Genomic DNA, 11,436 nt, shown 5'->3' with positions numbered 1-11,436 from the left:
GGATTTGATATGTAAAACTACTCTTGGATATTATTAATACACTTGTTGAAACAAACTTTGTCGTTGTTCTGATGTTAGATCTATAAAGATCTAAAGTTCCTATCTTCTACACGGGATCCACAATATTTTGTGACGCGGGTAACAACAAACACCCCATATAGAGAAAAACGTTACATTATCTACTTTATATCTACTGTAATGATTTATGCATAATATTATTAATAAATTAAATAATAAATTAAATATTTTTTTCTCTCAGGATCATGTTTTAATGTAGTTATCAACCCTGTATTCCCGTGATGGATGCATTTGGGTACATGTACATGTATTTCCCATTTTGTTTCCAATGACTGCATTCTCAGTTGATTCTACATGTATATCGATCAGGACCTGATTCTATTGTCCCTTGAGCTAAATCAATGAAATAAAATTATAGAACCAATCTTTGGGGATCCTTTTCGTTTGAAAACACACGTTTTTATCTTAAAAACAATTTTGATATTCTTTTTATGCTTTGAAATGTTCGCTAATCTTGTCCCATTCAGAATATATAGCTTGTATATATGTACGTCATTTTATAAAACAATTAAGCGATTAAAAGCTGTTTACCTGTACAACTCAATCCATTTTCTATTCTTCTTTTCAATATTCGAGAAAAAAACGATATGACAGGTTCTACTAGTCCACTGCAAAGTTTAAAACCTAATGCGAAGCGGGAATCCATTGTTTCCAAGAACGCTCCGGAAGTTATAAAACGAAAGTAAAAGTAAACTAAACTTCAAGACCTTACAGTTTTGCATTTAATTTTAATCTACCCTAATAGAAATTGTAGTTTGTTTTGCTCACAAATTAAATTTATTTCACTTATCTATCATGTAAAATTGGAAAAACGCATGAAAACTGGGTAGTCCGAATTTTCTTGGCTGGTAATCTGTTATTATTGGGAGCATTCATTATTTATTGTTGTAAGAAATTCAAATAGGTGATATCACCTATTCGAATAGGTGATATCACCTATTGGAAATGAATAGGTGATATCACCTATTGGAAATGAATAGGTGATATCACCTATTCGAATAGGTGATATCACTTATTTGAATAGGTGATATCACCTATTCAGCACGAATAGGTGATATCGCTTATTCGAATGGGTGATATCATCTATTCATTTCCAATGGTGATATCACCTATTCGAATAGGTGATGTCACCTATTCGAATGAGTGATATCACCTATTCGAATAGGTGATATCACCTATTAGAATTGGTGATATTATTGGAAATAATAGGTGATATCACCTATTCGAATAGGTGATATCACCTATTCGAATGCGTGATATCACTTTTTGGTAGTAAATACCAAAACGGCGCCCCATACATAACCCTCATGTTGACAGTAAGAGTTCGTTAGATGACTGGAAGGAGGGTTATCGAGTTTGCTGGTCAGAGGCCTCATATTGTGCTCAAAATGTCACTCCGGACCATTATTTTTTAGCGAAAGAGCGAATGTGAGTGAAACTCGGGTTAGCTGGTTTTTATACATGCAGTGCCGCTGTGCGGAAATTGCTTGCAGCTGGCATCGATGTTCCCAAAACGGCAAAAGCTGAGAAAATCCAAAGGGATGCAGTATATTTCAGTACTAATACACAGATTGGAACAGGTAAGCATTTATATTTATATTTGTTTGTGGAATTTATATTATCTAATTTAGGCATTGACAACTAGTATAAAATATTTATCACATCTAAATTTTTATCTTACACCATTAAATGTTGGATAAAGCATATAATTAAGAATAAGATTTACATGTTTATGCATCTCAACAATTGCATGTAATATAATTTGTATCTACTCTCTTTGTAGCTGTAGTCTACAGTACTGTTTGGGAGACCCTCAGAAGATAAACAACTTGTTGTCAATATTAACTTTATTATCAATACATGAAAGAATTTTGAAGGTATGAACAGTTTTATTATATCATTTGGTAGATACATATAAAATACATGGTTACTGTCTTGAAATATAAGCGATATTTGGGCAAGTGTTAGGAAACGAAGCCTCGCCCTCTTACGTTTTTGACCCGAGCCCAAATATCGCTTATATTTCAAGACAGTGATCACGTATTTTGTTTATCCTGCAACAAAATGTTACATTTGCGCGATCAAAACTAGATAATTCCAACAGACTTAGGCACATCTCTGCAGTTGAAACTATGACACCACGGCGTAAACATTGCAGTACATGTATAATTGACGTCACAATGCTTTTGGAACGTCGGAATACATGCACGAGGCTTATTAAGGCAGTGACCGGATAAAGCTTTTGTTTATTAGGTTACCTTTATTAGGTCAATGCAAGGGGTATTTGCAGGATAAATATATAAATTTGGTCACTCTTAAATCAAATGTTTATCGGTCAATTTGCTTGGGAATCAATGTAAGAATTAAGAAAAATATTTGACTGCATGCAGAAGACTATATGTTATCATGAAAGTTGGACGGAATAATCTCTGCTACAAACTTTCAATGAATCACATGTATATTGTATGAAACAATTATCTGTATAGTATTTCTCAGTTTCAACAGGTGTTCAATGCTGAAAAATCAAAGAACTAGGGGTATTTGTGTGTGCTGATTGGTAAAGTTTTATGAAGAGGAGTCTGGCAGAGACCATGACATTTTCTCATCTAAAGCTGATCTATGGCTATGACAGGGATGGTGAAATAAATTAATTCATCCAATTTCTCCCAAAACCAGTGATGGCAAACCTAAAGTGACTGGAACATCTAAAGTTCTACAAAATTTTGTCCAAAAGTTGTATGAATTTTTTGCTGCCACATGTATTTATCAAATGTACCAACACAAGTTGATCTGTTTTATGGATCATCTACTAGTATCACACATACCTAATGAGATTACTGTCAGAGTCCTTATAGTATATACATTATTTTATATCACAAGTACTATTTATTGTGTCATTAAATCTTGAAATTCATGTTCAAAGTCTGTATCGAATTTTTATCACTCTGCTTTGATACAATTTACTGTTGCTATCAATTTTTAACCTCAGCATTTCTGTGAATTTTTTTTATTCTTTTGTGAACATTTTTAAATTCTAGACATCATTATAAATTCACATTATTTTCAGAATTTCAAACCATTTTCATTTATATAAATCAATGTTGTATATTGAGTTACTGTAAATGTATTATATTTAGCATGTACGCTTATGGCAGAAATTGATTTTTGAACAAGTTAGCATAGATGTGATTTAGCGGATAACTTAATGTTCTTATGAATGTATATATTTGCAAAACATTTAGCATTGTACTTGAATGAATGGACGTTTCCGCCAAAAGCACTAAAAAGAATACCCAGCCAAATGTGATATATTTACAGTATGATATTCATTATTTTTGACTTGAAAATAAGTTAAAAAAAAAGGGGGGGGTGAAATAAATTAAGGGAAAAGTTTTGACTTTTCTAATGTTTTTTATAAATATTTCCCTTTGATAAAAATGTTAATGTTCCATGGTAACCAGACTTGCTCAAGTCTCTATGTTTTAGTGCTCTCTTTTATACTCTTTGATTATGTCAAACATAGATGTTTGACATTTAACTATGACAGAGAGCAGAGGACAGCAATACAAATAAGAAACAGAATTTTTAAAACTATTTATAAAAAAATAAACAATAAAAACATAGAGACTTGAGCTAGTCTACATGGTAACAGCATGTTGCAAATGACATTACGAACATATTTTATATTTTTATACTTACAAATTGACCATTTTGTCACCTGTTATTTTTTTTCTTTAAATAACACTCTTACTATGTTTTGTTATTTATTATTCTTTAATTTCATATAAAGATTACAATATAAAAGTAACTTTTGTGTCATTATTGTTGAACAAACTTCTTAGAAGATACCATTTTTTTTATGTTCCTTAGATTTTAGTTTTCATCAAGAGTTATCTTCCTTAAATGAGTTGTAGCCCCTGATGACCCATTTTTTTTTTTATTTTTCATGACCCATACTTTGATTTTAGAACATAAATTCATAGGGTTTCCGGGCATACATTTTTACCCATTTGTACAATGGGTACCTTAAGAAGTTATACAATAACTTAAAATTCTGAATGAAAAACGTCATTCAACGAACAGAGATAGACTAGCTTTTAAAAGACAGAGCAAGTTTTCGCCGGCATTAGTTTTGTGCATCAAGGCTTGAAATACTAAATGACTCTATGACTTTGGCATGTTCGGCATGTTCAGTGAAACGAGAATTATTTTGATTGCCAGGACAAGCGCGTGCACTTCGAGTGAACCGTGTGAACTTGATGAAGGAAAATAACAGCCGATGCTTATTGTCAAATGGATTTGTTAATCTTCATTAAAAAAATGATTACGTTGACTGCTTGGAATATTAGAAAAAATTATATGAATTTTTATTCGATGCAACAAATATCTGAGATGCAACAGATATCTGAGAATCGAGGGGGCTTACATCTTTCTCTCTCTCTTGCTTTTACAATTGCCCTGTTAAATAAAAACTATGAAAACATATTTATTATTTATTTAGTTCTGAAAACCTAATCTATTATAAATAATTTGAGTGCCTCTTTCCATTACATGTATTTTGTCCGAGTATAATCACGGTCGGTAAATGTCTTCAGATATACATTTACGTGTTACACTTTGCTTAGAAAATAATCATAAAAAATAAAAATAACAAATAAATATAATATTAATAAATATATAATATTATTGCATTGAAATATTAGATGAGTCATTATCAAAAATCGCCAAAATTTTGGTCACAAGCCAATAAAAAAGTATATGAAGTAAAAATTATATAAATTTTCATATCACTATTTAGAATACATTATTCTGTAGTTGGCACAATATTAATTTTATAGCTGTGTGATATATTTAAAGAAAAAATGCTTTGATAATAGCTCAAATTAGCACATTTTGTGATGTCACACACTCCTTTCCATTGAATTAAAAAGTGTTTTATGGCATATGTTGTTCATTTTCTTTTCATTTTTTTCCTTGTATGCCTTAAACTATTCATAATAAATGCCATAAAAACACTATAATTGTCTTAAATAAGCTCATCTTGTAAATATGAAGACTAGAAGGTGTGTCCCACTAGTTTTTGTCTCTCCTGTTACGCCAATGAAAATCAAGAAAATAGAAATATTAAGAATTAACTTTTCTGGGTTTCATACTTACCATTAGCCTTGGCTACATTTCCATGTTACTAGGTTGTTAATGTAATTTTTTTAAATTTGATAAGTTTGAATAAAATGTCCAATATATAGCTACGATTTACACAGTAGAAAAAAATGACGTCCATACTGTTACATTGAAATAAAGCTTTAACAATGGAGTGAAACAATTTTAGCTTCTTTTACAAAATAACTTAAACATTTTGTTTCAAACCTACTGCATCATCAACTTGTATGGTAAGCAATAAGGAAAATAATGACCAAATATAGAGCAATTGTCTACCCTGTTATATGTCCATCCTGTTACGTGCTAATTTGTAACAGTAAAGACAATTTTTGTAACAGAAAAGACTTACATTAAATAAAATGTGGATTTTAGACCTATCTCATCATTAACCAAGAAATTTATTGCATGATTTTTATTAGAATTGAAGTAAGTAACAAAAATACACCTTGAGTAAGGATTCATTGTTTTTAATTGTTAATTGAAACATAAAAAGTGATTTTGTAACAGGAAAGACATAGCATATTGTAACAGTACGGACAAATTTTGCTTAAATCAGAAAAAAATGCGGACTTTTATTAAATTGTCAGATTTAATAATATTTTCATTTTATTACTTTGTAGTAAATATTTTATTTTTTATTCTTTTTTCAACTATGAAAAGATAATTTTTGATATTAAAGGACCTCTAAATATGATTCTGTAACAGGAAAGACGGGTATTGCTATAAAATGAACAATTTTTGAGAATTTTTTTTCTCATAAGCACAGTATAATTGTTGAATAGTCTTTGATGGAAAAAAATTCATATTAAAAATCATTCTTTAGCCCCTTTACCCATAATATAAGTTCAATATATGATTTTTTTATTTATTAATTCAGTGTAACAGGAAGGACACAATAAATTATGTTTCTTAGCTATTAGGCAGTATATATTTTTCCATCTCTAAAAAAAAAAGTTTCACACAGCTTAAGGGATTTGTTACTGCCCTGTTTAGGTTGGAATTTAGGTCCAATTCCTGAGGGTCATTCGTCTCGTGACGTTAAACCCAGGGTCGTGAAACCCAAACCATGGTATAATTTACAATACACCACAAAACAGTCAAAATTGTATGGTTTATCTATTATTACTGACCATGGCTTGCTACATGTAATGAGAAGATCTTTATAGATTTTTCATAATTATTTGTACCCCCAATATAACTCTAAATTAACCAATAGATGCCAAACCCTAAGCTACACCAGTGATCATGATTTGAACAAATTAGAATGTACACTAAAGTATAAATGCCTTTATTTAGATTTGACTGATCGATTGATTGATTGATTATATACTGTTTAACGTCCCTATCAAGGTTTTGCTGTTCCTAAAAAAAGATTTGTTGATACGTGATCCAACTTACGCCAGTAATATTTTGATCATTCATAATGCCATACCCTACCTTAGGGGTTCATGATTTGAACAAACTTTAATCTACACTATGTCATGAAGCTTTATATTTAAATTTTATCTTTTCTGGTCTTTTTAAAATGACCTGTCAAAATATTTCATTCTTTCTTCATTTTTTTATTGGAAGAAGGTGTGACCCTTCATTTGAACAATTTAAATTTCCTTTTCATAAGATATTCTGTGCTAAATGTAGTTAAAATGACCAAGATAAAAAAATGTGAGAAGTTTAAGAAAACAATAACAATTTCTTAAGTTAATACCAAAAAACAAAACACAAATCTCAATCAGAAAAGCTCATCTGAGCATTTGGCTCAAATAAGCTATACTAAACATCATGAGTGTTTCTTTTTTTTTCTTTTTGTTTGTTTGTTTGTTTTTGTTTTGTTTTGTTGAAAATTGTCATGTACCCGATATAATTTCCCAATCAGTGAAAAAATGAAATTAAATTCCCAATTTTAATGACCTAGCTAGGACCCATTTCCAAATTGCAGTGGAAAATTCTCAAGTTAATCAAACAACTTGCCAGAAACATACACTCATGATATTTAGAAAAACAGTGAAAAAAAGTTTTCTTCTAAAGAAAGGTAAAAGAAAATTATACAGGCAAAAGGAGGATGGCTCTCCAATCCATGTTCTTCTTTTAAATGAAGGTTAAATATTTTTTTTCAGACTTTAGTGTCTTTCAGTGTCCTTCCTTTATGTTGTACATGCCAATATTTGCGTAGGCAAGCAATTTTCTTAATATAAATCCTATTTTGCTTTACATTTTACTTGTAATTCAGCAATTATTCTATGTTATATCTAATTAACATGTAACATTGTTTTGTACTATTACAAAACTGTGTATTTTGGAAAAGTCTCTCCTGTAACAGTCATACATATCTATTATTTTTTTACTCTATTTGTTCCTATCTTAACATTAACATAAAGTTTAATCATTATTTGGGAACACCAGTGTAAAATTTCAGGATTAATGAAATTATGTGTTTAACAAAATAAAGAATTTGATGTAGATACACAGAAATTTCTCTCCTGTTGCACAATCTGTTCTTTCCTGTTACACTTTTTACCTGAGAGACCAAAAAACCTTTCAATGTGAATGTGGTTTTTTATACTAACTTTTACGACTGAAAAATGGTGAAAATATTGACCAAAATTATGTTCAGATTTGAAAATTGTCTTTAAAATCTTTGAAAAAATTATTTTGCTCCTGTTTCATTGAAAAATTATAACTAATTCTTTATTTGTCATGCTTTCATAAACTAGGCTTAACTAATTTTATAATTATTTTTCCACCTCTTAATAGAAAAACTTGCATTATTGTGTCTGTAACAGGAAGGACAAAATTTTAGGTGAACCAGTATTTTGATTTCTTCTTACAATGAAATCAAATAATTTCCAGGTGGGAGTTTAGTGTTTTTGTGTTCTTCAGATATGTGTTTTATAGTAACGATTAAAAAAATTCAATTCTAAATGCAAGAAATTTGTTGATTTTTCTAATATTTTTTTCTGCGGTTTTTGATAATGACTCAGATACGATTGTTTTTATGCAATACGTCAACAAACCTTTGTAAATAAATAAAAAAAAAAATTGTTATTTTACACGGAATCGCCGTGCATGGAAATATATAGTTTTATAGTTTTTACAACTGTGGTATAATGTAATAAATTCATTCTATAAGTATAAGATTTCTCCTCTGAAGTCCACATTATTTTATTAGTTAAAAGAAAAAGCAGATTTATTTTATTAGAAAATTGTTTTTTTCTTTTATATTGCACGTGTTCGGTAACAATTACACATATTTTACGGCAATAAAAATCGTGTTATTAAAATATTGATTTAAAACATCATACGTAAGTGCAGAAAAAATTGTTTTGAGAATATACGATCCTCAGCCAGGAAGGATAACTCTTTAATTTATAACTTAATTCAAAAAGTCTTAAAATAAAGCTTGAAATTGAAATTTTTTCATGCAACAATTTTCGTTTTATGCCTCTACGTATGATTCAATGTTATTTAAAGCTTTTGCAAACGGTATTAAAAAATTGACATTTGCACCTCATAAAATTAAGTAAAACCTGCATATTTAAAAAAAAATAACATTTTTTTAAAATTTAGCCTTAGTTACCAATATTTATCAGCATGATTTAAAATAAGAATTTATGTACGGTGTTTTCTTCAAAAGGAAACACTTCATAAACTATGCATTATGAAACGAACGGAGTAAGTGGGAGAAAGTAAAGTACCAAATAAGTGTAAAATTCATGCAATTTTCTTTAAAAGCCTGGATACCTATGATTTTTATACCTAAAATGTATTTCTTGATCAATTATTAATAAAAAATATGCAGTAGGTAGTTTAAATCGCATTTCCTGAAAAATTATTTGAGATTTATTAATTTTCCCTATATAATATGATAAAATTTAAAGATGAAGTTTAGAGAAACACCATGGGAAAATACATTTCAATTTGAGAATTTAGAGACATCCTTGTGAGCATTGTCAATTACTCAATGCCTGATTTTCAGAACCTGACATTAGAATACAACAAAATAGTTTAAATGCAAGGAAAAAGTCTGAGGCATTCCGAAATAAATCGTACATCTTACGTTCACCGTTCGTTCACCGTTCACCGTTTGCACTCCGTTCTGCGTTCACTCACCGTTCTCCGTTCACACATCGTTCACCAAGTTGCGTTCAGCGTTTACACATCGTTCACTCACCGTTCGCTCTGCGTTCGCTCACCGTTTAGGTTGGAAAGTAAAACGTTTCAGAGACTAGAGTTCAAAATATACATGTGCCAACAGTGGTATTTTAAATTGGCACGAATTATGTTTTAAATTTAATTTTACTAAATCCTTTCAATTATATATATTCCCAGTATTTTTAATTTTTTTTTTCAGAAATGTGGAAATCAGATACGCACTAGAACGTGGACTTTCTGTGAACCATGCGAACTTGAAGAAAGAAAATAAAAGCCGATGATGACTGTCAAATTATTTTTTTCCCCCAAAAAAATGGTTACTTTCACTACTGCGTAGGATATGTAGAAAAAAAATTATCAGATTTTTTTTTATACAACAGACATCAGAGAAAAAAAGAGAAGAATCTCTCTCTCTCTCTCTCTCTCTCTCTCTCTCACCCACATACACATTTGTCTGTTCAATGAAAACTATGACAACGTATTACTTATTTAGTCTTGAAAATATTATCTATGACTAATAATAAGAGGGCCTCTTTTCATAATAATCACGGCCGAGAAATGTCTTTTAGAAGTTTGCTAAAAAACATTATTAAAAATAAAAAAAATGTGACACATAAATATATAATATTCTTGCCTAAAAATTAAAATACGAGCGTATTTACCGTATACCATATCCCAAAAGACTTTTGCAAATAAAAAAAAACATCATTATACACGGAATCGTCTTGGCACGGAAATATATGTATGGTTCTTACAACCATGGTCATTCATTCATTCGCTTTTCAATTTCACATTATGTTATTAATTATTATTTATTTAATAACTAGATAACTTTTATCTAGATTAGTAACATATCGTACAATTATAAACACATGTTTTACAGCAAAAAAAAAAAATGGTATTACATGTATTAAAATGTTGATTCTAAACATTATACAGTACATGTATGTAAGAAATTTTGGAAGTTTGTTTAATAATTTTATTTAATCTACATGCAATTGTCTTTCTAAAGACAATTTTGTCAATTTGATTTCATTGTTTATTAAATCATTTATTTATTGTTTATTTATATTCTAAGAATACAATGGGGATAGCTTCGATGCTAGGAAAAGATTAAAGGCATTCCGAATAACTCGTTCATCTTAAGCTTGCGATCACCTTTCGTTCACCGTTCACTTTACGCTTGCGTTTGCAATTTGTAATCAACCTAATGTATTACAGGTAATGAGCTGATATAATTTATTCATATTTGTATACAATGTGAAAAAGCTTTTAACTAGAATGTAATGATGAGATGACATTTTGTACTGTAAGCTTGATGCAAATGTAATAGTAGTATGTGTAAATGACTTAAAGAATTTACATAATGTAATAAAAGGTTGAAACAACGTTATTAAACGTTGGTTAATTAAATGTCATGAACAGTAAGCATAACAAAATGCAAGATGACGTAGTTACATTGTAATATGTGTTATTGTCATAAAGGATTAACATAGAGGAAAATAGACACGATGCAATAGTAGTGTTATCTAATGTCATAAAGAGTTGATATAATATACTGGAAGGTTGACACTATGCAAAAGTAGTGTAAGTAAATGTCATAAAGAGTTGATATAATGTAATGGAAGGTTGTTGCAATGCATTTGTTGTGTTCTGCTTAGGGATGTCAAATCGGTCAATTTTTGATACTCGGTTACTCGGACGTTTTTCCGATCGAGTACCCGGGTACTCGGTAAAAGTGTAAATAAATATGAACAAGTAAACATTGTAAACTCTTGTAGAAATAAAATCACATGCTTTGAAAGGAGGTTTACCCGTTAGTGTATTTCTGTTGTAACAACGATGAGCACTTCGTGTCCGATGAAATTTAATATAACATCGTTTATGTTCAATTTATTCATCAGATAAACACAAGAAATAAAACCATAAGTTGTTCACAGATTTTTTGTTTCAAAAATTAATCTGCTCCGTATATTGTAATGTAACTCTTTTTTGCGTTTGACGTCCAGGTATCAGTCGTACAGTTTAACTTGAACTTGATCAAGTTCG

The 11,436-nt window shown here is 29.8% G+C and overlaps 1 long non-coding RNA gene across 1 annotated transcript; it reads left to right on the top strand.

Annotated features, from left to right (window-relative positions):
* The first annotated feature begins 1,462 nt into the window (after positions 1-1,462).
* LOC134241061 (uncharacterized) lies at positions 1,463-2,721 on the top strand. The gene is made up of 3 exons (XR_009986572.1): positions 1,463-1,658; positions 1,862-1,955; positions 2,575-2,721. It is a non-coding gene; the product is annotated as an uncharacterized LOC134241061 (long non-coding RNA).
* The last annotated feature ends 8,715 nt before the right edge of the window (positions 2,722-11,436 follow it).

This window comes from Saccostrea cucullata, unplaced genomic scaffold (genome assembly GCF_032062105.1).
Source record: "Saccostrea cucullata isolate Sc308-1 unplaced genomic scaffold, CSIRO_AGI_Scuc_v1 ctg7007, whole genome shotgun sequence".
Lineage (NCBI taxonomy): Eukaryota > Metazoa > Mollusca > Bivalvia > Ostreida > Ostreidae > Saccostrea > Saccostrea cuccullata.
This window is presented reverse-complemented; position numbering and strand designations above follow the sequence as displayed.